Source organism: Sciurus vulgaris (assembly GCF_902686455.1).
Source record: "Sciurus vulgaris genome assembly, chromosome: 9".
Classification (NCBI taxonomy): domain Eukaryota; kingdom Metazoa; phylum Chordata; class Mammalia; order Rodentia; family Sciuridae; genus Sciurus; species Sciurus vulgaris.
The window spans coordinates 90,448,412-90,471,885 of record NC_136469.1 but is presented as its reverse complement, the minus strand read 5'-3'; the positions used below and the strand labels follow the sequence as shown (position 1 = coordinate 90,471,885).

General features: G+C 35.2%; 1 pseudogene across 1 annotated transcript; it reads right to left on the bottom strand.

The window, feature by feature from the left end:
• Positions 1 to 231: 231 nt before the first annotated feature.
• Positions 232 to 17,243, bottom strand: LOC306669277 (UDP-glucuronosyltransferase 2B4-like; annotated as a pseudogene). Its single transcript has 6 exons — positions 16,997 to 17,243; positions 16,532 to 16,881; positions 15,113 to 15,270; positions 9,259 to 9,397; positions 2,882 to 3,097; positions 232 to 526 (listed from the first exon to the last, which is right to left on the bottom strand). The product of its transcript is annotated as a UDP-glucuronosyltransferase 2B4-like (transcript).
• Between the last annotated feature and the right edge of the window lie 6,231 nt (positions 17,244 to 23,474).

Below are 23,474 nucleotides of genomic sequence, written 5' to 3'. Positions count from 1 at the left end.
GACTAATAAATTACAATATTAAATTTTTATATTAGTTCAAATAGTGTAATCTTTCCCAATGTTTGATTTTTTCTTTGAAATTGAATGTTTATAATCCTCAGCCAGAAATTAAATCTCTGGAAAAGAAACTCTGAATTTATTAGGTATGTTTTGAAAATTTATTTTCTCACAGACAGAAGGGAGTCTAGCACTGCCACTGCTTATTGCTTATTGCTTTCAGGGCTCCCAGGTTCAGTACCAATAAAATATTCCACTTTTTTTCTTCTTTTCTGTTTTAGAAAACTTCTGGCAACAAAACAAACAGTATTTAGTGATGATAACTATCACCATCACCACACAGGTCAGCAGGAACCCAACCACATCTAGAGATTAGTACTGGAGCCAGGAGAGGTCATGGGCAGCAACCTGGAGGTGGTTAGCTCCTTTGTGGCCCATGACAAACTCAATCCAGAAGACAGCTCGATCCAGAGGCTTCACTGGTTGATCATGGTGAATTCTTGATAACTTCAGAGTGTTGTCTTTATATCTAAAGGACAATCATAAGACAAGTTAATTGGCACAAATTTTCAAGTCTCTGAAAGTTTCTTTGTAAGTTTCACAATACTCGCTCAAATAAGTGCATAGAACAGTCATAGAAGTAGTGTGTTATTGATTCTGTTGTCTTGGAAATCTTGGCTTCTAAAGTTGGAGTTTTATTTCTTTCTTTACTTTCATGGCAAAGTTCAAATGTAATTAAAAATAAAGATGGTGGCTGGATATAATGGCTTTAAAGAAGTTCAAGCTCCTTAAGTTGGAGATTTTTGTTGGAAAATATTTTCCAAAGTAACAATGGGATATGAGATAGGAAAGTTAATCTTTTGTAGTAGATGAAGTGGTAGTAAACCATTCATAACTGTGGTAAGTGATATGGTTAAATGTTATTTGAAAATAACATCAAATCTTGATGTTTTGAAAGATACATTGAATCATGGTTAGAAGTGACTTCTAACAATTTTAGTTTTACTCTTCCTTTCTGTCTTTTACTGTGTATTTCCACTCACTACTCAGAAAGATCTGTTTTGATTAAACACATATCAACTATGATACTATTGTGACCAAAATTTCTATGTCTCCTCATGGATTTAGATTAATGTCTAGATGTGTTTTTTTATGTATATTTTTTTACATTATTTTCCTCACTTAAATCCTGTGTGTCTGTACAGTATATTCTTTATTATTTCAACCTTTTCAAATTTACTAAAAGGTTTTATGCATAAATATACATTCATCCCTTAGGTTACCTTTATTAGGTTCTATCAATATTATATGCACTTATATTTATTAATTTTTTAAATAATTTCTGCAATATTACAAAAGGCTTCAAAATCTTTTTATTATGACAATATACTCTGTATTCTTTCTTTTTGCTAATTTAGACTTGTTTACACTAAAGTTTATTTAGTAGATGCATAAAATTAAGAATGGTATTATTTGGAATGTCTCATCAAATAATGTTACAAATATATTAATATTTATTTTTAGTAGTTATTTTAGGCTATTATGGGAATATTACTAGAGGTAAAATGGCTAATTTTGATTATGGTGTCTGTAGGACTTTCCTTACCTTTTCAATAGAATTACTCTATACTTAAATTCAGCATGTCTTATAAACATGTGTTAGTTTTGAAAAATATGGTCTGATAGTCTTTGTCTGATAATAATACTGCTTTTTATAATTATTTCCACAATCCCACAGTGCTTGGGACTCAAACCCAGGCCTCGAGCATGCAAGGCAGGCACTCTACCAGATGGGCTATATGGCCTGCTGCTTTTTATAATTAACATAAAATGTAGGCCCTTTACAGTTGGATTTATCATTTTATTTTAGATTCACTTTCTACCTTTCTGACCAGCATTATGTTCCCATTCTACTTTTTCTTTACTGTTTAAAATTACTTTTCCACTGAATTCTATTACCATTTTGTTTTTTTGAGGCATTGTTAAAGTGTTCCTTTAGGTGAGATTTTCCTTATACAGTAATATTACTGATAGTTGTAATCAATGTTGAATTGATTGTAGATAGGCTAGGCACTATATACTTTACATTGTCACTTCCACTAGAATTGGGCAAGTTTTGATAATGAAAGGATTATTCACTAAAATTAAACACATTCATACTTCAAAGTGCACTCCAAAGAAATTGATAGATCCATTCATGATAGATGAATCTCCCATTCTGGAATGGAAGAAGATATCTGCAAATCAAATATCTCATAGTGGACTTGTCTCCACGATACCTAGAGAACCCTTGCAATGCATATTTGGAAGACAGATAACATATTTATAACTGAGTTCAAGTGTAGGAATAGACATATCTCTAAAGAATAATTACACATATTCTTACATATCACATAATGAAGTACAAAAGAGGAGTTGTACTGTTCATTAAAATAGAAATTTAGGTATCTAAAAGACAAATGAAAGTTAACTGTATTGACCATTACATATATTATCCAAATATCAAATTATTTGACTCTGCATAATATATGTACAATATATAAAAAGATAAATAATTTCAATAATATGTTTTAAAATATTATCTAATATTTCTTCAAATTTTACCTTTTCTCTGTATTCTGTCATATTACTGAAAGAAGTTTACATTTAGCTACACAAAAAATACTTTTTAGCCTCACATTGATTCAAGAATAACTAGTCATGCACTCAATGTGTCAGTTCAATTTTCATTTATAAAATAACTGATCTGGTGAAAGCACATATCACATTGCCTAATTATTTTTAATTTTTGGAAAATTTGCTAAAAATGTGAATAAATCTATTTTCACTGTCAGGGAAACTATCTTATACATACATCAAAATGAAAAACAAAATAATATTACACTCATGAAGGGTCTTTGACTATTCAATGCTTCAAGCAAATCAATTCTTGACATTTTGTTAAAATCCAGTCTAATAGCAGCTCTCTTGATCTTCATGTGAGGAATATTATCAATCTAATCCACAAAAAAAGGAATGCCAACCATTGGAATCCCATGATAGATCTCATAGATGCTATTGGTTCTACCATGAGTTAGGAAAGCTTTGGTTTTTGAATGACCTAGGATAAGAACAAATTAAGACAAATTATCAGTTATAAGTCAGAAACAATAAATGCATAACATAAAACATGGAAAATAAATTATTTTCTAGATATCAGATTATTATAACCATAATACTGCATTGAAATTGTTTGAAATTAGAGCAAGAAGCACCTAATTCCATTGGAGATATAAGTGAAGACTACATGGAATTATATAACTGGAGACTCGAATGAAGAAAAAATTGCCGTGTGGATAAAAAGAAAGAGCACACCATGGAGAGTAGCAATAGCAAATGTAGTCATAGGAGGGGAAGTATGGGAATGTGTACTATCAAAGGAATATTGACATCCATGGGTTTACTATGCACCATCCAAGGTAGCAAGGAGTAGGGTACTTGTAGTTCTGGAGTCATAGGTAGGACTGACGACACATCATGAAATGAAATTTCATGATTAAGATTGTGTTCCCTTGAGAGGTAGAAACCAGGCCCAGCCCAGTGCCGCTGCACAAGACTTCGAGGCCAGAGAGGCCAGGCCCAGAGACCCAGGTCCTTTTCAGCACCACTGCATGACAATTCCATGCCAGGGAGCCCAACCCAGAGAAACAGGTCTAGCCAGCACTCCCATGCAAGACTTCTGAACCAGACAGACAAGGCCCAGAGACAGATTCCAGGCCCAGCCCAGTGCTGCCACATGAGATTTCTATGCTGGGGAGTCCTGGCCAAGAGAACCAGGCCCAGCCCAGTCTGGGCATAGCCTGCAGGCTAGCATCCATGCTGCAGTTCACTATCTGTCAACACGTGGGGGTTCCTCTGCCCACTAGCAGGAATTATACCCCACCTGGAGGCCACCATATCTAGAGGGGAAACACCCTTCTTGTGTCACTGCATTATCAGGTTCCTCCCAGGCATCAAGTTTCTGAAGACTAGAAGGTTTGAACAGTACTGTATCGTTTTATTGTAGATTTTTTATTAGTAATAATAGTACGATTATTCTTATTATACCTATTATTATTCACACTTTTCTTTTATTAATAGTTTTCTCATCCTCCCTATTTTCCTCTTATCTATCTGTCTCCTTGGAGACTCTTTCTCCCTTTTCACATGCTAACAACCAATTTCTTTTAATTCCACTTTCACTACTCCTATAACATAGTACCTCTATAGGCATACTTCTTATCTCATTAATGTTTTAGCCTACACTCCTCTCTATCCTCTTTGTCCACCATTAGAAATCATGGTCCTTATTGCAAACCATTTGGCTAAGCTGTACATAATAATCGAACTCATAATCTCTGTTTATTAAGACTATATGGTTAATATCTTAAAAGGGTCTATTTAAGGATGCATATTGCTTGTATGATGTGCTTCTAATATTGATCTCTTACTTCAAGGTGAGGTATTGGAAACCTGCAGGGATACTATAAGTCTTTAGGGGGGAAACTACAATACCTCAGATTTTCACTCCCAGAGGGGAAAATACATGAACAATATGAAGAAACAAGGGAAGAAAGTGTCCCAAACAAACCTAGATGCTACATCTATAAAATCCAATGACAGCATGGCAGAAGACACGTCTGAAAGGGAGTTCAGACTGTACATAATTAAAATGATCAGAGAAGCAAACGATGAGATAAGAGAGCAAAGGCAGGCATTGATTGTACCAATCAACAGTTAAAAGAGTGAATGCAGGAAGCAAAAGATCATTTCAATAAAGATATAGAGATTCTGAATAAAAAAAACCAGAAATCATTGAAATGAAAGAAATAAACAATAAACCACATTAAAAACACAATAGAAAGCATAACAAATAGGCTAGATCATTTGGAAGACAGAACCTCATATATTGAAGAAAAAATATTTAATCTTGAAAACAAAGTTGACCAAACAGAGAAGATGGTAAGAAATCATGAACAGAACCTCCAAGAATTATAGGATATCATGAAAAGATCAAATTAAGAATTATTGAAATTGAGGAAGGCACAGAGATCCAAACCAAAGGATTCTATTCAATAAAATAATATTAGAAAATTTCCCAAATCTGAAGAATGAAATGGAAAATCAAATACAAGAGGCTTGCAGGACACCAATGCACAAAATTACAACAGGTTCATACCAAGGCACATTATGATGAAAATCCCTAACACACAAAATAAAGTTACCTTCAGATTTGATGGCAAAAAAAATTCTTCCATGATAAACAGGAACTAAAAGAATTTACAAATAGAAAACCAGCACTACAGAACATTCTCAGCAAAATATTCCATGAGAAAGAAATGAAAAACAATGATTCAAATTAGCATAGGGAGGAACTACCCTAAAGGAATACCCATATACAGGAGAAACCAAGTCAAGTTATGACGCTGTCCAGCAGAGTCAATTTGGCGCAGGAGACAAAAAAGTAGCGAGGCTCTTGAAATCAGAACGGTTTATTGTTGATTCAGGAAACCCAGGAACTCTGGCGCTTGCTGGAGGAGAGCCGGTTTATATCCCCTCCAGGAGGTGACGGGTAGGGCTGACGCCAATTATTAGGCGAGGAGCTAGCCGTCCAATCACGGTAAAGGTCAAAAACGAGCAGGCAGATCAGGAGCACTCGGGAACACATGTGCACGCATTGTGTGCTTGGCCTTAACTGAATACGGCCAATGACAAATCACCTGGGTGTGCTTATGTTAATCAACCTCCTCACCACCAATGTGATCAAAACAACTTCTGGCTGACTGCCAGGTGCCATCTTGGCGTAGTCCGTATGTCATAGCCCCCAGAAAAGTTAAAAACCAAAAATAAGCCCAAATGACTGGGAATACAAATCATATCTCAATAATAACCCCAAATGTTAATGGCCTCAACTCATCAATCAAAAGACACAGACTGGCAGATTGGATTAAAAAGAAAGACCCAACAATATGCTGCCTTCAAGAGACTCATCTCAGAAAAAGATAGCAGAGACTAAAGATGAAAGGATGGGAAAAACCATACCATGCACATGGATTCAGTTAAGAAATGGGGGTATCCATTCTCATAACAGATAAAGCAGACTTCAAGCCAAAATTAGTTAGAAGAGAGAAAGGACATTTCACACTGCTTAAGGGAACTATAAATCAGCAAGACATAACAATAATAAATATTTATGCCCCAAACAGTGGCTCATCCATGTATGTCAAACAAATCCTTCTCAATTCCAGGAACCAAATAGACCACAACCCAGTAATACCATTGGACAGATCTTTCAAACAAAAATTGAACAAAGAAATCATAACTCTGAATAACACAATTGATATTGGCAGGTTTCTAGAGACATATGATCCACCCAAACTGAATCAGGAATACATACACAATTTAAATAGATAAATTTCAAGCAATGAAATAGAAGAAGTCAACAAAAACCTACCAATAAAAAGTCCAGGACCAGAAGGATTCTCAGTCAAGTTCTATAAGACCTTCACAGAAGAGCTCATTCCAATACTCTTCAAAGTATTCCATGAAATAGAAGAGGCAGGGACTTTTCCAAACTCATTCTATGAAGCTATTATCACCCTGATACCAAAACCGAAGACACATTGAGGAAAGAAAATTTCAGACCAATATTCCTGATGAACATATATGCAAAAATTGTTCACAAAATTTTAGCAAATTACATACAAAAACATGATCAAGTGGGTTTTATCCTAGGGATGCAATGTTGGTTCAACATCTGGAAATCAATAAATGTAATTCACCACATCAACAGTTAAGGATAACATGATTATTTCAATAGATGCTGAGAAAGTTTTGATAAAGTACAGCACAACTCCATGCTTAAAACACTAGAAAAAATAGAGATAGTAGGAACATTTATCAACATTTTAAAGGCTATGCTAAGCCCATGCCAACATCATTCGAAATGGAGAAAAACTTTCAACATTCCCCCTAAAAACTGGAACAAGGCAGGGATGCCCTCTTTCACCACTTCTATTCAACATCATCCTTGAAACTCTAGACGGAGCAATTAGATAGACCAAAGATATTAAAGGAATACTAATAGGGGGAAAAAAAAAAGAACTCAAACTAGTCCTATTTGCCAATGACATGATTCTATATTTACAGGAGCCAAAAAGTTCCACCACACAACTTCAAGAACTCCTGAATGAATTCAGTAAAGTAGTAGGATATAAAATCAATGCTCATAAATCTAATGCATTTTTATTCACAAGTGATGAATCCTCTGAAAGAGAAATTAGGAAAACTACCCCCTTCACAATAGCCTCAAAATAAGATAAAATACTTGGAAATCAATCTAATGAAAGAGGTGAAAGAACTCTATAATGAGAATTAAAGAACACTAAGGAAATAAATTAAATACAACTTTAGAAGATGGAAAGATCTCCCATGTTCTTGTATAGGCAGAATTAATATTGTCAAAATGGCCATACTACCAAAAGTGCTATACATATTTGGTGCAATTCTAATTAAAATTTCAATGATGTAACTCATAGAAATAGAGCAAGAAATCATGAAATTCATTTGAAAGAATAAGAGACCCAAAATAGCTAAAGCAATTCTTAGCAGGAAGAGTGAAGCAGGGAGCATCACAATACCAGACCTTCAACTATACTACAGAGAAATAGTAATGTTATTGGCACCAAAATAGACAGGTAGGTCAATGGTACAGAACAGAGGACAGAGAGACAAACCCACATAAATACAGTTTTCTCATACTAGACAAAGTTGCCAAAAACATACAATGGAGAAAACACAGCCTGTTCAACAAATGGTTCTGGGAAAACTGGAAATCCATATGCAGCAGAATGAAACTAAACCCCTATCTCTCACCAGGCACAAAACTCAACTCAAAATGGATCAAGGATCTCAGAATTAGACCAGAGACCCTGCACCTAATAGAAGAAAAAGTAGGTCCAAATCTTCATCATGTCGGCCTAGGACCAGACTTCCTTAACAGGACTCCAAAAGCACGAGAAATAAAAGCAGTAATCAATAACTGGTATAGATTCAAACTAAAAAACTTTTTCTCAGCAAAGGAAACTATCAACAATGTGAAGAGAGAACCTACAGAGTGGGAGAAAATCTTTGCCATACATACTTCAGATAGAACACTAATCTCTAGAGTGTATAAAGAATTCAATAAGTTTATACCAAGAATACAAGTAACCCAATCAATAAATGGGTTAAGGAAATGAGCAGACACTTCACAGAAGAAGATCTACAAGCAATCAACATATATGAAAAAAATGTTCAACATCTCTAGTAATAAGAGAAATGCAAGTCAAAACTACTCTAAGATTCCATCTCACCCCAATTAGAAAGGCAATTATCAAGAATGCAAGCAACAGTAGTGTTGGCGAGAATGTGGGGGAAAAGATACACTCATACATTACTGGTAGGATTGCAAATTAGTGCAGCCACTCTGGAAAGTAGTGTGGAGATTCCTTAGGAAACTTGGAATGGAACAACCATTTGACCCAGCTATCCCACTTCTTGGCCTATACCCAAAGGACTTATAATCAGGGAAAAATGGATAAAGAACTGACCATATGTGTATATATATATGTATTAACCTTTTAAAAGGTAAATTGTTCAGTAGTGGTACACATATTTACATCTCAAGCAATCATTACCAGAGAATATTACTAAGCAAACTGAGAAATAATATGAATTGGACACAATTCTCTTCTCCTGACTCTGGTCCTTGATTATAATACTTCCACTTTCTGCTTTTCCAAATTTGAGAAGTCTAGATACTGAGTATATGCTGAAGTTCTTGCCTTTTACTGGATTTTTTTAACAGTATAATATAATTAGGGCTCATCTTTGTTGTGGCACAATGCCCCTATTTTCTAAGTTTTGTAGGGTAAGTAATGGCCCAGAAACATAACTTATATAACTTAAATATCTTATATATATATATATGTATACACACACACACACACACACACACACACACACACACACACACACAAACAACCTATCTAAAAATCCACTTGGATCCTTACTTCGCTTTTAAGACTTTACATCTGGGAACAGTGCTGCTGTGGTCATGTGTGTGCAAGTTCCTCTTCAAAACTTAAGATCTACACTGGCTCCCCTGAGACCTCTTCCTTCCCAGCACCACTCCCTCCCTTGCTCTTTCAACCACCTTCATAGTTCCCCTCAGCTCTTTCACATCCCTTGACCTGCCCTCACTCGAGGTCCTACTAGTTCTCTCACTCTGTGCCCCACAGCCACACTTTTCTGTGCCCTCTTCAGCTTCCAGGTTCCTCCAGTCACTCGTTCCTTTGACTTGTGTGAGAGCTCTCAAGAGACTCAGGATCCCCACAAGCCACTACTGGATGTTGAATGGGAAAAACACCTTGTTAGAAATAAAATGAATATGATATTCACTCAGAGGTGCTTACAAGTCATCCAGAGTGACAAAAGATGTCTGTCTCCTCAGCCCAGTATTCAACCTCCATAAAACAGTTCCTACACATGAGGAAAAATTAAAATGTTAAAAAATTAAATGTTAAAAAAAATTAAAATGTTAAAAGCCTTCTTCATGAGCACTTGTTCAAAAAAACCTTACTCCATATTTTGTAGGTAGCCTGATTCATGGCTATGACTTTAGAAGGAATACCATAGGTACTGTGAAGGTGTCTGTCATGTTATGCACTGTTTATGTAAGTATGAGTTATAATTCCATGGTATTTCGTAAGTTCAAGATGGTATTCTTTATTAAATTTTTAAAATTTCTGATCAGATTTCTATTCTCATTGACTTAGAGTTAAATCAACACTTGTATAAATTAGATGTAATCACATAACTAAAATATAGAAGAAAAAAAGATACCAAAATGGGCTTCATGTTCTCATAACTCAAATAAGTTTTTAGTGAAAAAGTTAGATTGACATTGGTTTAATGACCATTGGTTTAATGACAATTGGTTTTAATGTATTTCTAAGCAATCAGCATTAAGTGTATTATGAACTTACATTTTTATTTTGTACAAATTAGCCAATCACATAGGCTTAATAAGGTAATGTGAAGCCTTATTAAAATTGTCTTAATATTACTTAAAATCATTTAATACTAAACTGTCTGGGGCAAGACTGTGATGCACAGAATATTTGTGATATATAAAAATTTAGTGGTGATGATTATGTAGTGAAGTATGGTGTGTTCAGTGCTCTTTTACTTTTCTATGAATATAAAGAAAATTTAGATAAAATTGAGGTAAATTCTTACTTAACTTTTTATGCTCTACAATTCCTTATAACTTAAATTTAATGAAAATGTTGCAAATTTTATCTGTAAACTATTCTATATTGTTAAAAGTTTAAGAATCACTGGAATTCACGAGTCTGGTATTGATTTAGAATTTCTGTGAAAGAATTGTTGAGTCATATTAATTCTCTAATATTATATATGTATAGGTATAGGTTTGGTGAACATATGTACATACATTGTCATGACATACATTGTCATGCACATACATTGTCATGACATGAAATTACATTGTAAAACTGAGTTCCTGGTAGAATGTGCTGTGTAGAACTGGCTGTAACAGATTCTTTTTATGACCTCACTGTGTCTGGCAGGAAAATCTTTCACAGCAGTGGGAGAGGCCTTTCTCCAGCAGAGACTTGGTCACATTATTGAGTAACTCACTTCATTCTCTAGAAAGATCCTAAACAAAAAAAAAAAAAAAAAAAAAAAAAATAGCAATTCCTAGAATTGTCTTGGAATTTTCCTAACAGGGTGCTTCTGATCCTTTGCCTTAGATATAGTCCATACAAGAATAATTCTAACATGTTCAATAAAATCCCTCACTCAAAAATGAAATGCAGATTCAAAATTTTTCGGACATCCTATCAAAATCATTTGCTCATTTTTTCTGTTGTCAATTCATTGTTTTCTGTTTTCATCTGTAAAATAATATCTACACTGTCCCAAGCAAAGTAGCATATTAACTTGCTAACCATTGGTTAGGCTTTCTTTGAAAAAATGTTTTAAAGAATAAGATGTAATGACTTCATATTTGTTTTACAGGTCCGCAATTGCTATAACATTGTTCAAAATTATAATTTCAACTTGATGACATCCACTTCATGATGAATGCATCATTCCTGTGACTCATCTGATACATCCAGATATTCTATGTGGTGTGATGATTTTTAGTACTGTAGGCAGTGGTATTCACTTTAATTTCACTGATGCTCACCTAAATACTTCTTCATCCCTGTTGTGTGAAATATTCCCTTTTTTCTTTTATTTATTCATTCATTTATTCATTTATTTTTTAATTTTGTGCATACTTATATGAGTAACTTACATATTCTTGTATTACAGATTATTCCCTGAGAAGACTGGTCATTCTCATTCTGCAACATCCTTTAAAATTAAAAAATCAAAATTTAAAAGTTCATTATAAAACATTGGACTAATATAAAAAGGAAATTATCTTACTACTAATCTCCTTGTTGTTTAAAATTTAAATTGATTCAAATTTTGTGTGTTAAGTGCAGGATACACAGTTCAGTGTCCCAGCATTTGCTCAGTATGTATGTGGACCTGGGTACCATCCCTAGATTAAAAAATACATATAAACATATATTTTTTTTGTTTTCTGTTAATCCAACAAAGTTTACATATATATATTATTTTATTATATATGTCACATATTTAGAGAACTCTAATCCTATTATATTTGCTTTTTCATTCTCCATGAAAATAGCATTCTTATTAATTACTTACTCCAAATTTTCCAGATATTTACATAATGACTGACAATGTACTTGAGTGTCTTTAAAAAATGATTACATTCATATAACATGAACATAGTGTAAGTTTTATACCCTCTTCCATTTTGTATACATAAATAATTTCCAATATTTCTTTTATAAATTACTGTTAAAAATATTTATACAGCCTAACATTTTGGTCTGTATAATTTCAAAATTGGTGAAGTAAATTGAACTAGGCCTTTTTATTATTTTCATTATATTTGAAAAAAAATTGATTTTCCCATAATAGTTGTACACCTTTTGAGGAATTGTGTGATACATCAATACTTGTATATAATGTTTAGTGATCAAATCAAGGCAATTAGCACTTGTGTCCCCTTAAGTATTTATCAATTCTTTGAGTTGGGGACATTCCAAACTCTTTCCTCTAGTTATTTTAAAATATACAATACATTACAAAATGTCATTTATTAGATTTCTGCTATATTTTCCAAATATCTGATTCTTCCATATATACAGAAATTTCTGAGACTCTACGAGTGAGTGGCAAGGAAGCACTTTGGAGACATAAGAATTCATATAGATCTAATAATCATCCATGTGGATTTGAAGCTTGTTTAAAACTTCATTATCAAAACATCCTCTCTTATCATGGCTATTCTGCTAATCATACTTTTCGGGTCCTTTTAACTTGTTCTCTTACTTTTTTATTGACATTGACATTATCCCTTAACATGAATGAAGAAATAATTTACCAAAGGCTTGGACAGTCCAAAATGCTCTTTTCTCTGCTTGTGGAAATGGGAATTACCATATTGAATTAAAAGTTGAAAAAGATTTTATGTGACTACTAAAGGTGTGACCAAAAATGATCTCTTTTTTGAAAAAAATTCATTTTTATTTTTTAAAATTTAATTTGTTCTAATTTGTCTTACATGACAGTAGAATGCATTTATGCATTTTGATAATCATACATGATAGAGTGTCAACCCTCATTTTTCTTGTCACTGGCTCTTTGCGGTTCCAAAATCCGTGGGTATTTGTCACTGCCTGCAGCAACAACTTGCACGGGTCTTATGGGTGGTGGAGTGGAAACTGAGGCACTTCTATCTTTCTCTTTAGTGCACTGCTTTCTTGCTTGTTTGTTTATAGAGGATGAGGAAATGAGGTTTACTTGCTTTGAGAGGAGAGAGAGAGAGACTTTGCTTATCAGAGAGAAAGAGAGACTTTGCTTAAGGGAGAGAAACTTTGAGAGAAAGACAGGCTTTGCTTAGAGGAAGAGAGACTTGCTTCGCCTCACTTAAGTTCTGCTGCTTCCTGGTGCGTCCTGCATCCTGTGAACTAAGGGTGTGTCTACCTAAGGTGTACTAGTGATGCGTCTCAGTTCTCTGCTCTGCGATCTGCCTTCTGCCGCTTTTCTTTCTTCTTGCCATTTCTTTTGCTAGCTGCTGTGTGTCCCTACTAGCTGCTATGTTCTTCTTTCTTCTGGCTGCTGCCGCCAGCTTTTCCCTACTAGCTGCTGCTGCGTGTTTTTCCCTCTGGCTGCTGCCGCACGTGTGTCTAGCTGCTTCCGTGTGTGTCTTCTTCTACTGCTTTTCTGCTAATGGCTGCTGTGTCTCTGTCTCACTCCGCCTTCGCTTATATCACCTCCAGGAGGCGGAGAGCAGGGCCACGCCTCTTACCCAAAGATTAGGCGAGATGCTCCGAGCAGGCAATTAGTGCTGGAGAACACATGCACATACATTGTGTTCGTGGACAAGAAAATCACCTGAGTGTGCTTATGTCAATTAACCTCCTCGCTGCTGATGTGATCAGGCACCGTCCCGGCGCCGCCAACATGGCACAGCCGCCAACGTTTCTTATTACACATACTGTAGGATCGCATCAGCCATGCAGTCGTTTATATACGTGAGTTAACATCTGCTTCAATATACTATCCTTCCTCCTCCCATAGCCTTTCTTCACTCCCCCTCTACATAATCTAAAGTAACTCTATTCTTCCCTAAGGCCAGTCTCCTTATTGTGAATTAGCATCCACATATCAGAGAAAACATTTGTCCTTTGGTTTTTTTGGGTTTCTCTTATTGTGCTTAGCCTGATTAAGATCAAAAAATGATATAGTAAAAAAAAAGTCTGCTTTTCAAATGTGTACATTGGTATGATATTTATTAAAATTACATTAATTATGTGATTCATTGTAAGAAATATAATTATATATGCTTATAGTTCTGTTCATAATTATAAACTCAGGGCAGCTACACAGACAAGTAATACAAATTAATAGGTGTAAGGCAGCTTGGGACCCACGGTGATTCTAGCTGCAGCTGTGCGATCCCGCTGAACTGCTGCCCACTTGCTCCTCAGGTGCGGCTCGCCAATAGCTCCCAGAAAAATGCACCGCAGATACGAGGTCTCACGCAAGAGATTTTATTATGCCGACGACTAACACATCTGCTCAGGGTGAAAAGAAAGGAAAAAAGAGAAAGATGGCATGTGCGCTTTTCCCAGATATTGGAATCTCTTGGGTTGGAAGGAACCTGTAGCGGAGGAGAATACTTGCAAGCTGACTGATGAACCAATAGCTACTTAGCATGTTAGGACGTAATGTGGGAAGCAGAAAAATGGTGGCAGCATAAGCCGGAAATTCCTCTAACGTAAGAGGAGGGCAGAGCGCAGATTGACAGGTGGTTGGGAGGCAGAGTATCGGCTTTATATTACAATAGGTACTATTTAAATATACACAATTTATATTCCTTGTTACATGTGTAATATGTATTTTTTCTATTATCTTTCTGTCAGGCAGGTATGGTAAGGAGACAGTTCCCTCAGGAAGTTTTCCTGAGGTCCCCTATAGCCTTAGGATAGGCAAGAAACACCTATGTTTTCTTTATTATAACAATTCCCACACAATTTGTTTTTTTTGCTTACAGTCTACCATTCAGTGAATAATGAAAGGTGTTTGGGACAGAGATTGCCCTTTTATTTGCATATTTGACCTTTCCTGGGGTACATGTTAGTCACTTCTCAATATTCTGTCAGAGAATGACTGGTATTTTTCTATGTGTTCAATAATGAAGATCTCCATTTAACTCACCCTATCCTCAAAAGTTCCTTTAAAGTTCCCATTCTTCTGTAACAAAAATGAAATTTACATACATATGAAGGTATAGACATGCAAGAAATTCAATTGATAGGTCTCTTTGTTCCATTTCCTGTAAGTCTGTCACTGTGAGTGAGCCATTCTGAGTGAGGAAAAGAGAATCCTTCCTGGTGAAGAAGCAAGGACAATAGAAACAGCCAAAGGGGAACAGGTTTACAGGTTCCCTGTAAGGCAGAGGTTTGGCAGGTCTGCAGTGGAGTCCCCCAACAAAATCAACATTTGGTAGGCTTGGGTGAGGAAATTCCAAATCCCAGTAGGTGCAAATGAGCCAGAAATCTGCTTTTTCCATTGTCTTTGACAATGCAGTGGGTTGTCCTGAACAGGAAAAGAAGACTAAAGCTGTAGGACATTGAGGAGTTGTCAAATAGATAGAATATATCTGTTTTCTGAAAGAACTTTCAACAATGAAGACAAATATGTTTAAAAGTGTGTAGTTTGATAAAACCACTATGTGTGCATGGAAAAATATGCATATATAAGTGTATATTTACTCTATATATATGATGCTTATATTTATATATATATATATATGAGATTTTGGAACAGACATTATCTGTAATCTACTCACGATTTACAAGCTTAAGTATCATAAAAATAGATAGTGTAAAGGTAAATATGTATTTTTTAAATGTAATGTATGAAAAGTAAAAATCACAATTGTAAACACATTTTTGAGTTACATAATCCATTAAACATACCACACTAATGGAAAGATCTTTTCAACATTCTTCCATCTAGTTTGTACAATTTAGAGGAAGAACTCTGATCCTTGTTTCTGCAAGTGAACTGAAAGGAGTTTGAATATAGTTTTGTTCTTTGTATCTTCTACTGCTTTAGGTTCATGTTAGCAGCTTGCATGTATTTATTATGTAAAAATATTTTGAAAGAAGAGCTGGAAATACTAAGTACATGAGATAGAATGCTTTTTCATTCATTTTTTTTCTTTCTTAATGGACAGAGAGTTAAAACACAAAACTAATTAATCACATACCTATGCTTCAATTTTGTAGGCCTTAATTGCCTACAATGAATTGCAATTCATTGAATTGCAAAATGAATGCAATGAATTGCAAAATTTTAGTGAAGGAATGTAGAAGGTCTAGAAACCACAATTTTAGGTCTCCTTCTCTGGGATGGAAACACTGCACACAACTGAGAAGGAATTCTTTGGACAAAATGACAAAATAGATTCTAAATGAAGAATCTGGTTGAAGTAAAGGGAAACCTTTTCTCAGCACTACATGAATAGTTGTACTAGAAGTACACATGAAAGTCCTCAATCTTTGTGTCTCTGTACACGATGACATTTAGTGAAATTTAAAGTTAGTTTTCAAAGACAAATAAAATAAACAGTGCAATGGTAACCTGTGTGACTATATGTGTTCCTGGTGTGTCTTATAAAAGTGATGGCCAAAGATTTCTCACACTTCATGTACATTTTTAAGTTGTACTTTGTGTTTGACACATGATTTTTTTCTTAAATGATACTATTTTAAAAAATCATCTTACTATATTCTTGTATGTTCACCATAAAAAATCCCAGAAAAGTTATGATTTCATACTACAACTGACTCACCTAGGATCTGACTGTAAAACTGATTCCATCTCTTCTCATTAAATAATTCAAACCAAAAGTTGAAATAAATCATGTACAGCATATTTTCACCCGCTCAATGAATGTCATTTGATCACTTAGTTCTGAAAACATAACAGGAACGTAGGAAGGAGGACAGAGAAGTCCTCCACTGTACTTTTCCACTGTGTAACCTGGAGAGAAGCACAAAGTTTACACAAATGGTTTTTGAAGAATTTCAGCCAGCAGTTCACCACAGGGAAAAAAGGCAACTGACAGAATGACATCAAACCTTAATTCTTGTAGTTTTGCCATAAGTTTCTTGTTCAAAACTGCATCTCGACATATATTCTCTAAAAAAATCAAAAAGTTGACTCATAATTTCTTGCAACATTGAATAATATTTCCAAAATGGTTATTTTGGCATGTCATAAAGGATTACACCAAGAAATTTATTATTCAGATTGCCTAATTTTTTTCTGGAATTTGGTGAAGGATAGCTCTCAAATTTAATGGCAGATGAGTTATCTCCACCCACAAAAATGGAAACTGAAGGTCTCAGAACAGTCACCCCATGCCCCCTCTTTGTGAGCTCCTCCAGTATTGTCTTCATGCTGATCCAATGGCTGAATTCCATTGTCCACACCAGCACCTTTCCACAACATCCAGAACCAAAGTGACTACTCAGCTGTAACAGCAGCAGAATTGCAGTCATTTTTGTAGACATTCTGGTGAAATGCAAGGCTTCCTTTGTCCTTCAATTCCCTCTGTTCTTGCTAATATCCTTGAAGAAACCATTACTTAGTTAAAATGTAACATGGACAAATCAAAGTAAATACATGTCAACATTTAGAATATCTGGATGCCAGGTAGAAAAATCAAAGTTTTGTTGAGTTCATGTTTGTATATGTGTAATGACTCTTTCATAATTATAAATACTTTTCTGCAGTTAATAATTGATGATCCAGCATGTGGAATATACGTGTCATGTTAAGGGTTTTAGAATTGTGTGTGGAATATAGGAAGTGATTACATGTGCCTTCTGACACCTTGACTGAAGCTAATGTAAATAAATAGTTGAATCAACATTTCTTAGGTATCATGGCTTAACAGATTTTTTCCCAGTAAAATTTTGTTTGCATATAATTCACATAGGATAAAAATTACCATTTTAAGTACACATTTCTATTGTTCAATAACAGAGTAGAATCTCAGAATTCTAAACCTCAGTTAACATTCCATGTTGAAGCGTTTAGCAATCCATCCTGTCTTTACCTCTAACCAATGCACATTCCTCATTTCTAGGTAATCTCTAATGGATTTCCTCTCTTTATAGATAGGCTTAGTCTGTGGGCATTTCTAGTAATTGTTATATACTACAAGGTTTTTAGCAATTGATTTCAACAATTTCAAATAATTGTTATGGGTTTTGGTGATTGATGTCAATACTCCCAATTAGGTTTTAAAGTTTCATCAATGAGCAGCATGTGTCATGGCTTCATTCCTTGTCATGCTGTGACAGGGCATGAGCTATGCCTCTGAGCTGTGGTGACAAAGGAAGTCCTTTCTCATCCTGTTTTTGGGGCCATGTCATAAAGATTTAAGACATGTTTCTCAGAGTAGCAGGCATAAGTTTATTGGATAGGAAAAGGGAAAAGTGGATACACTCAAGGAAGTGAGTGATCCTCTCAGGAGGACAGCATGCTTTTCCTATGCTCCAGATATTTGGGGATCCAAGGAAATTTCCAGAAGTGTCTGCCCAGGTCCACCTTTGACTTTTGAAAGAAAGAAGGATGACTTCATCCTTTATTTTTTAATTAAAAATTTTTTTAAAAATTATTTATACACATTCAGAATTGAGAATCAGACCCTGTGCCTCACATAGGCAAGAAAAGCACTCTGAAATTGAGTCACATCCCAGTTGCTGCCTTCAGATTTTAAAGTTCCCACTGTGCATGGTAACTTCACGGGTACTTGGAATTCTAGGTCACTTTGAACCCTGCTGACCTGTTTTAAATGCAACCTCTTCCTACATAGATTTTAAGGTTACAGGTAATTACCTTATCTCCCTGTGGTTTTTTTTTTTATTTTCTTTTTTTATTTATTGTAAACAAATGGGATACATGTTGTTTGTCTGTTTGTACGTGGGTTAAAGGCATACCATTTGTATAATCATAAATTGAAATATAATGTTGTTTGATTCATTCTATTATTTTTTCCCTTCCCCCCAACCCTCCCACCCTTCTTTTCCCTCTAAACAGTCCTTTCTTCCTCCATTCTTGTCCCCCTCCCTAACTCTTACCCTAACCCTAACCCTAACACTAACTCCCCCCACCCTCCCCCTTATGTGTCATCATCCTCTTATCAGCGAGATCATTCGTCCTTTAATTTTTTGAGATTGGCTTTTCTCACTTAGCATGATGGTCTCCAATTTCATCCATTTGCCTGTAAATGCCATAATTTTATCGTTCTTTATGGCAGAGTAATATTCCATTGTATATATATACCACAGTTTCTTTATCCACTCATCAATTGAAGGACATCTAGGTTGGTTCCACAATCTGGCTATTGTGAATTGAGCAGCTATGAACATTGATGTGGCTGTATCTCTGTAGTATGCTGATTTTAAGTCCTTTGGGTATAGGCCAAGGAGTGGGATAGCTGGGTCAAATGGAGGGTCCATTCCAAGTTTTCTAAGGAATCTCCACACTGCTTTCCAGAGTGGCTGCACTAATTTGCAGCCCCACCAGCAATGGATGAGTGTACCTTTCTCCCCACATCCTCGCCAACACCTGTTGCTTGTATTTTTGATAATCGCCATTCTAATTGGGGTGAGATGGAATCTTAGGGTGGTTTTGATTTGCATTTCTCTTATTACTAGAGATGTTGAACATTTTTTCATATGTTTGTTGATTGCTTGTACATCTTCTTCTGTGAAGTGTCTGTTCATTCCTTAGCCCATTTGTCGATTAGATTATTTGTATTGTTGGTGTAGAGTTTTTTGAGTTCTTTATAGATTCTGGAGATTAGTGCTCTATCTGAAGTATGAGTGGCAAAGATATTCTCCCACTCTGTAGGCTCTTTCTTCACATTACTGATAGTTTCCTTTGCTGAGAGAAAGCTTTTTAGTTTGAATCTATCCCAGTTATTGATTCTTGCTTTTATTTCTTGTGCTATGGGAGTCCTGTTGAGGAAGTCTGGTCCTAGGCCGACATGTTGAAGATCGGGACCTACTTTTTCTTCTATAATCTGCAGAGTCTCTGGTCTGATTCCAAGGTCCTTAATCCATTTTGAGTTGAGTTTTGCGCAGGGTGAGAGATATGGGTTTAGTTTCATTCTGTTGCATATGGATTTCCAATTCTCCCAGCACCATTTGTTGAAGAGGCTATCTTTTCTCCATTGCATATTTTTGGCGCCTTTGTCTAGTATTAGAAAGTTGTATTTATTTGGGTTTGTGTCCGTGTCCTCTATTCTGTACCATTGATCTACCTGTCTATTTTGGTACCAATACCATGCCGTCTTTGTTACTATTGCTTTGTAATAAAGTTGAAGTTCGGGTATTGCGATACCCCCTGCTTCGTTTTTCCTGCGAAGGATTGCTTTAGCTATTCTGGGTTTCTTATTCTTCCAGATGAATTTCATGATTGCTTGCTCTATTTCTGTAAGGTACGTCATTGGGATTTTAATTGGAATTGCATTGGATCTGTATAGCACTTTTGGTAGTATGGCCATTTTGACAATATTAATTCGGCCTATCCAAGAACATGGGAGATCTTTCCATCTTCTAAGGTTTTCTTTAATATCTTTCTTTAGTGTTCTGTAGTTCTCATTGTGGAGGTCTTTCACCTCTTTTGTGAGATTGATTCCCAAGTATTTTATTTTTTTCGATGCTATCGTGAATGGGGTAGTTTTCATAATTTCTCTTTCTGAGGATTCATCACTTATGTATAAAAATGCATTGGATTTATGAGCATTGATCTTGTAACCTGCTACTTTACTGAATTCACTTATGAGTTCTAAAAGTTTTCTGGTGGAATTTCCTGGTTCCTCTAAGTATATAATCATATCATCTGCAAATAGGGATAGTTTGAGTTCTTCTTTTCCTATTCGTATTCCTTTAATTTCCTTGGTCTGTCTAATTGCTCTGGCTAGAGTCTCAAGAACGATATTGAATAGGAGTGGTGAAAGAAGGCATCCCTGTCTTGTTCCAGTTTTGAGGGGGAATGCTTTCAGTTTTTCACCATTTAGAATGATATTAGCCATGGGCTTAGCAGAGATGGCCTTTACAATGTTAAGGAATGATCCCACTATCCCTGTTTTTTCTAGTGTTTTGAGCATGAAGGGGTGTTGTATTGTATCAAATGCTTTTTCTGCGTCTATTGAAATAATCATGTGATTCTTGACATTAAGTCTACTGATATGGTGAATGACATTTATTGATTTCCGGATGTTGAACCAACCTTGCATCCCTGGGATAAAACCCACTTGATCGTGGTGCACTATCTTTTTAATATATTTTTCTATGCAATTTCCTAAAATTTTATTGAGAATTTTTGCATCAATGTTCATTAATGATATTGGTCTGAAATTTTCCTTCCTCGATTTGTCTCTGTCTGGCTTGGGTATCAGGGTAATATTGGTTTCATAGAATGAGTTTGGGAGGGTACCCTCCTCTTCTATTTCATGGAATACTTTGAGAAGTATTGGAATGAGCTCTTCTTTAAAGGTTTTGTAGAACTCGGCTGAGAACCCATCTGGTCCTGGACTTTTCTTTGTTGGTAGGCTTTTGATGACCTCTTCTACTTCATTACTTGAAATTGTTCTATTTAAATTGTGTATGTCCTCCTCGTTCAATTTAGGCAATTCATATGTCTCTAGAAACCTGTTGATGTCTTCGAAATTTTCTATTTGGTTGGAGTATAGATTTTCAAAATAGCTTCTAATTATGTTTTGTATTTCACTCCTGTCTGTTGTGATATTTCCTTGTTCATTCCGAATTTTAGTGATTTGGGTTTTCTCTCGTCTTCTCTTTGTTAGTGTGGCTCAAGGTTTATCAATTTTGTTTATTTTTTTGAAGAACCAACTATTTATTTTGTCAATTTTTTGTATTGTTTCTTTTGTTTCAATTTTGTTGATTTCAGCTCTGAGTTTAACTATTTCCTGTCTTCTACTACTTGTGGTGCTGGTCTGTTCTTCTTTTTCTAGGGCTTTGAGCTGTAGTGTTAGGTCGTTTATTTGTTGAATTTTACTTCTTTTATTAAAAGCGTTCCATGAAATAAATTTCCCTCTAAGTACTGCTTTCATTGTGTCCCAGAGATTTTGATATGATGTTTCTTTGTTCTCATTTACCTCTAAGAATTTTTTAATTTCCTTCCTAATATCTTCTGTTATTCATTCATCATATAATAGCATATTGTTTACTCTCCAGATGTTGGAATAGTTTCTGTGTTTTACTCTTTCATTTATTTCTAACTTCAATCCATTATGATCTGATAGAATACAAGGCAGTGTCTCTATCTTCTTGTATTTGCTTACATTAGCTTTGTGGCATAATATATGGTCTATTTTAGAGAAGGATCCATGTGCTGCTGAGAAGAAAGTGTATTCGCTCTTGGTTGGATGGTATATTCTATAAATGTCCATTAAGTCTAAATTATTGATTGCGTTATTGAGATTTATGGTTTCTTTGTTCAATTTTTGTTTGGCAGATCTGTCGAGTGGTGAGAGAGGTGTGTTAAAATCACCTAGTATTATTGTGTTATGGTCTATTTGGTTTCTGAAATTGAGAAGGATTTGTTTGACATACATGGATGAGCCACTGTTTGGGGCGTAGATTTTTATGATTGTTATGTCTTGCTGATTTATGGTTCCCTTAAGCAGTATGTAATGTCCTTCTTTTTCCCTTCTGACTAGTTTTGACTTGAAGTCCACATTATCTGAAATGAGGATGGATACTCCAGCTTTTTTGCTGAGTCCATGTGCATGATATGTTTTTCCCCATCCTTTCACCTTTAGTCTATGGGTATCTCTTTCTACGAGGTGAGTCTCTTGCAGGCAACATATTGTTGGATCTTTCTTTTTAATCCAATCTGCCAGTCTATGTCTTTTGATTGATGAGTTCAGGCCATTAATATTCAGGGTTATTATTGAGATATGATTAGTATTCCCGGTCATTTGGTTCATTCTATTTATTTATTTATTTATTTGAGACAACTTGGTTCTTCCTTTATTTGAGTTCCTTTAGGATATAGTTCCTCTCATTGCTGATTTGTTTCTTTGTTTTTCATCTCTTCCTCGTGGAATATTTTGCTGAGAATGTTCTGTAATGCTGGCTTTCTTTTTGTAAATTCTTTTAGCTTTTGTTTATCATGGAAGGATTTTATTTCCTCATCAAATTTGAAGGTAAGTTTTGCTGGGTATAAGATTCTTGGTTGGCATCCATTTTCTTTCAGGGCCTGAAAAATGTTGTTCCAGGCCCTTCTAGCTTTTAGGGTCTGGATTGAAAAATCTGCTGATATCCGTATTGGTTTCCTGAATGTAATTTGATTCTTTTCTCTCACGGCCTTTAAAATTCTGTCTTTATTTTGTATTTTAGGTATTTTCATTATAATGTGTCTTGGTGTGGGTCTGTTGTAATTTTGTATATTTGGAGTCCTATAAGCCTCTTGTACTTGATCTTCCATTTCATTCTTCAGATTTGGGAAATTTTCTGATATTATTTCATTGAATAGATTGTTCATTCCTTTGGTCTGTTTCTCTAAGCCTTCCTCAATCCCCATAATTCTTAAATTTGGCCTTTTCATGATATCCCATAGTTCCTGGAGATTCTGTTCATGATTTCTTACCATCTTCTCTGTTTGTTCAACTTTGTTTTCAAGGTTAAATATTTTATCTTCAATGTCTGATGTTCTGTCTTCCAGGTGTTCTATCCTATTGGTTATGCTTT